A 5,675-nucleotide genomic window follows, 5' to 3' on the forward strand; every position below is an offset into this window, starting at 1 on the left:
GCAGTTGAAAAGAGGAAGGCCCTCCATGAAATGGCTGGACACAGTGGCTGCCACAATACACTCAGGCAAAGGAACAATTGAGAATGCTTCATTCTGTGGAGCCCAGGGTTGCTATGGATCAGAACCGGCTCGATGGCACCTAACAATGACAACAAGGTTGAGAAGGTCGTGGTGCGCCATCAGGTGGCATCTGACCCCTAGCAACCCCACAGGAAAGAGGAGAGCTGCCCAAGGAGCCTGAGCAGGTGCCCAAGTCTTCTCTGCTGGGGAGGGACTGAGGGTTGAAAAGGCTGGCCTTTGGGTTGGCAACCCAGTGCTTATCCAGAGTGCCCCTGAGCTCCTTGCTGGGAAGGTAGGCAGGGGCTAGATCCTGGAAGCCTTGGGCAAGCCTCTTCCAATAGAGACTGAGTCCATGCTCCTTAGGGGCGCTCCTTTGGCTCTCCCCAATGGGCAGTGATGGCTGCACCCTCCGGCAAAGCTGCATGATCTCTCAGAGCCCAGGTCAGGGGCACAGGCATGGCGATGGAGGCAAAGGCCAGGCGAAGGCAGGCAGCAGAGGTTCTCAGGCGTCAGGAGGAGGTTGCTGCCATGAGATGTCACCAAGTTACTTCCAATTCATAGCAACCCCGTTTTCATCAGAATAAAACAGTGCCCGGCAGCGCACTATCCTCACAAACGTTGTTCATGCCCACTGCTGTAGCCACCATGTCACGTTTTGCACGTCTTCCCACCTGAAGACATCGTCTACCAGCACGATATCCCTCATCCCTCAGAAGGGAACCAGGGCCCATTCCTTCTTCCCAGTGCCTCTTAGCCTGGAAGCTCTGCTGAAGCCAGTCCACCTCAGGTGGACTTGACTGTATTTGAAACACTGGTAGCAGAGCTGCCACCACAGGATGAGCAACTGACAGAGGAGTGATGGTCCAGGGTAGGGGTTAACGATGGTATCAAGGAGCCGAGGGCATTGTGGTTATGCGTTAGTTAGGCAGTGACCTGCAAGGACAGTGGTTTGAACTCACCAGCCACTCCTTGGCAGAAAGATGAGGCTTTCTATTCCTGTAGAGTCAGTCTTGGAACCGCCTGGGGCAATTCTACTGTCCTCTAGCATCAATAGGAGTCAGAATCAACTCCACAGCTGTGTGTGTGTGTGTGTGTGCTTTTTTCTTAGAGCTTGTAGTAAAGGCATATGAAAGCTCTCTGTAGCAATTGTTGGCAGTTTAAATTCTTTATCCTCCCAAATGCTGCTCAGTACTTCTTATGGCAGCTCCAGAGGGCACAGTTTACCTTGTAGTTGAAGTTGTTCCTGGTGGGAGGGGGTATCCTTTTGCCTCCAATACATGGTGCCCTCTGGAATTGTGCGACTCTACTGCCTTGATTTCAGGCCAGGACTCAAGCATTCAAAGACATGACTGTCTTAAGAGGAAACGTTGGGCCCACTTGTGGTTGCTGGGACAGGAGTTCTGGTGGCCTAGTGGTTATGCATTGGGCTGCTAACTGCAAGGTCAGCAGTTCGAACCCACCAGCACTTTGAGGGAGAAAGATGGGGCTTTCTATTCCTATAAAGAGTTACAGTCTCGGAAACCCACAGGGTAGTTCTTCCCTGTCCTATTGGGTCACTATGAGTCGGCATCAACTCGATGGCTGTGAGTTTGGTTTGGGTTTGGGGTGGTTATTAGGGAAGGTGTCTGTGATTGGGGAGAGACCAGGTTCGTCAGCTGGACATTTAAACCTGTGCACTGGGCTTGCGTGCACTGAAGTCTCTATTACTGCTCAGCGGAGATTTAGAGCCTTCTGAGGTAGAGACCGACCAGTTGGTCCCAGGGCTCTCCCTCCAACCTCTCCGGTTACATCTATGGTAAATCGATGGTGTGCCTGGCACAAGGTCAGACATCAGTAAAGAAATATTGAATGAAAAGTCTCAATGATACACTGCCTCGCACTACCTGTTCTTCCTCTGGCTCCATTTTTCCTTTTGTACCCCACCCCTGGCCCCCCAGTTTAAGACCTCTGGGGATGCTGTGCACTAAGGGCTTCTAACAGGAAGGTCAGTGGTTCAAGCCCACCAGCCGCTCCTCAGGAGAAAGACAAGGTCGTCTGCTTTGGCAAGATTGGCAGCCCTGGTTCCTGTAGAACCGTTCTGCTCTGTCCTATGAGCCTGCTGTGAGTTGGAACTGACTCAAGTAATCCCCAGTTGCAAGCGTCCCGAGGGCAGAAAGCCTGTCTGACATTTTGTATCCCCCTCAGCTTTTAGTCTAGTGCCTTGAATGTAGGAGCTTTAATAACTGTTGACAGAATGGAGACAGAATGGTGGAAGTAGTCCTTTCATGCCTTTCCCGTGATGGGGTCTCTGCAGCCTCAGAGGCAGAAAATGAGCAGCCCTTGTCCTCCCGGGGGTGTTGTGTTTGGTATGTCTGGCTGCCAGCACTGACCTTGGCCTGTCTGCCCCAGACACAGCAGAGCCGCTCCTCAGTCGGGTTTCCTGACATGATGACCAGCACCTCCACCACTTCCACCACCATCTACAACTCCATCCCTTCCTCCACCGCCATCTACAACTCTACCACCACCTCCACCACCACCTACAACTCTACCACCACCTCCACCACCTTCATCACCACCACCACCTCCACCACCACCTACAACTCTACCACCACCTCCACCACCACCTACAACTCTACCACCACCTCCACCACCTTCATCACCACCACCACCTCCACCACCATCTACAACTCCACCACCACCTCCACCCCTTCTTCCACCACCACCACCATTACCACCTTCATCACTACCACCTCCTCTTGCATCACCATCTACAACTCCACCTTCACCACCACCACCTTTACCACCTCCACCTCATCCATCACCACCTCCACCTCTACCACCACCATCATCACCACCACCTCCACCGTACCTCCATCCACCTCCTCTACCACCACCACCTCCACCTCACCTCCACCTCCTCCACCACCACCTCCACCTCCTCCACCCTCACCTCCAACTCCACCCCCACCCCCTCCACCTCCATCTCCACCTCATCCATCACCATCTCCACCTCCACCTCATCCACCACCACCTCCACCTCCGCCTCCACCCCCTCCACCTCCACCTCCATCACCCCCTCCCCACTTCACTAGCACTGCTTTCTGAGCTACTTGAACTCAGAGTCAGGGTGTTGGCCTCCCAGAACAGCAACCAATCTGAGAGCACACAGGCAATGCTAGGAGAAAACTGAGTTCCACTGAACTAATTACTTTGTTTCAAAAGTGAGCCTTCTGGAGAGATTTATGATCAAGAGATCATGACTTTGGCTGCTGCATTTCAAAGACTGTGCAGACGTTTAGGCGATAGAGTTAAATATTCCCAAGTTACCTCATCCTCCCTCTCTCTCAAGGGTGAGCATTCTGTTCCTCTTCCAAAACCTCGTCCGTCTCCATATTTGGGCATCTAAATGGGCACGAGGGCACAGCCCTATCTCCTCTCGGTGTCTGCTGGGAGCTGTAGTTCCAATGAGTGATGACGACTTTCCCTGGCCAGCAAGCAGCTGTCCTTCCTCAGGGATGCCTGGCAGTGGGCACCCTGCGCACCGAGTGAAAGACGGGGGCTGTTAGGATTGCCCGCTGCTCTCACCTGTCTGCAAGCCAATTTTGAGCAAGCACCAATCTTCCATGGCCCAGCCTCCCTACCTGGAAAATGGGGATCGGTTGTTAATGGGGTGGGGTAATCGGGCAGCGCCCATGAAAGTGCTTTGAGCTCCTTCCAGAAAGGAGCACTTTGTAAATGAAAAATTGTTATCTTTAAAGAAGAAAATACTCATCTTGATTGCTTAATTGTCTCCACAACCCATTATTTGCACACACACATCAAAAAAGACGCTGTTTAATTCTTGTATAGGCTTTCCACCCACTTTGTATTTAAAGTGAGTCCCTGCATCTCGGGGCCTGTTGTCTCAACAACTGTAGTTTCATAGTCTCTAGAATAAACACACTCTCTCAACCAGAGGTTGAGACCGTCCTGCCCCACCCGAAGCCAGAAGTTTTTTTTTTAAGCCATGAGGCAGAGCTGGCGGGCTCTGAGCTCCCCAGACCTTCCACCTTCTCCCGCGGCCGGTGTGTGGATGTGGCCAAGAGCCCGGTCTCTATGGAGAGGCTGGACATCACCCCTTCCAAAAAAGGAACAGATATTTCACTGCAGCAAGAAGGGCGTTGGAAAGATCTTAGTAAGAACTTCCATTCCTGGAGATTTGAAAGGAAGTTTTGAATGAGACTGATACCGTACTCCCGGCCACGTCGATGCGGACTCATAGCAACAGGATACAACTGCTCCGGCGGGTTTCCGAGACTGGGGTTCTTTGTAGGAGTAGAAAGCCTGGTCTTTCTTCTGTGGAGTGGCTGGTGGTTTTGAACTGCTGATCTTGTAGTTAACAACCCACTATGAAATCTTCAGGGTCAGACGCAAGATGGTCTCAATCCAGGCCCTGAGATGCCAGCAAATGATCTAACCTCTCTCGCCCGGGACTCTAGCTACAGAGGAGATGGCAGCATGTGTCAGAGTGGTTTGCACCGTGTTGCACAAAGGACTGTTGTTCATAGACGCAGGCTAGTGCAGTGGTTAAAAACACAGCTTTGTTGTTGTTGTTGTTTGTAAATTTTTTTGGGGGGTGTGAATAATTTTTAATAGGGTTGTTGGAGGTTTTCACAAACATATGACAAAATCACGCAATGCTGCCGGCATTGGACGCAATCTGGGGCCACAAGTCCGCACACTCCTTTGCAACGGGTCCTGTGATGGCCGAACCTTTCATCTCGCCTTTATTGTTCACGATGACCCCCGCATTATCTTCAAAATAAAGGAACACACCGTCTTTTCTCCGGTAGGATTTCCGTTTCCGTATTACCACTGCAGGATGGACCTTCTTTCTGAGCTCGGGTTTGCCTTTCTTGACGGTAGCCATCACCATGTCACCCACTCCGGCAGCGGGCAGCCTGTTCAGCCGGCCCTTGATCCCCTTCACGGAGATGATATATAGATTTTTGGCTCCCGTGTTGTCAGCACAGTTGATCACCGCTTCGACCGGAAGACCCAGGGAAATCCGGAACTTTTCACCGGAGGACCCACCACGTCCTTGCTTAGACATCACGAATGCCGGAAAGCGCGTAATTTTTTTTTAAGAGCGTAATTTTTTAAAACAAATTGGACACACTAAGGCTAGACTGCCAGTGGAGTAGCTGTGGAAACATGATGAAATTACCTAAATTCTCTCTGAGTGTCATTGTATTGATTACCTCCGTTGTATTCTCTCTCAGGTGGGGCGACCCTACCGAGGTTAAAGGAGACAGGGCAGGCACAGTGTTTGAGGCATGCTGGTTTCTCAATGAATCCAATTAGAACTCTTATCCTCAAAATGACTTATCTCGCCCTAGAGCGCCTCACATTGTGATCATCAAATAAAACAGGGCGGGATTGTTAGAATCAAACACACAGGACAGGCAGATGGACTCCCCTGAGGTCTTTCCATCTCTGCAAACAATGACCGTATACACTCGTATATACTCCTGTATAAGCCGAGTTTTATAGATAGATAGATAGATCCATAGATAGATAGATAGATAGATTCCTTGCCTGGATCAAGAATTTAATTAGACTTTGAAAAATTGTGCTTCTCTAATTCTTTCTTT

The 5,675-nt window shown here is 50.9% G+C and overlaps 1 pseudogene; it reads right to left on the reverse strand.

Moving 5' to 3' along the window:
* Positions 1 to 4,689: 4,689 nt before the first annotated feature.
* Positions 4,690 to 5,138, reverse strand: LOC142451265 (large ribosomal subunit protein uL14 pseudogene; annotated as a pseudogene).
* Between the last annotated feature and the right edge of the window lie 537 nt (positions 5,139 to 5,675).

This window comes from Tenrec ecaudatus, chromosome 6, assembly GCF_050624435.1.
Source record: "Tenrec ecaudatus isolate mTenEca1 chromosome 6, mTenEca1.hap1, whole genome shotgun sequence".
Classification (NCBI taxonomy): domain Eukaryota; kingdom Metazoa; phylum Chordata; class Mammalia; order Afrosoricida; family Tenrecidae; genus Tenrec; species Tenrec ecaudatus.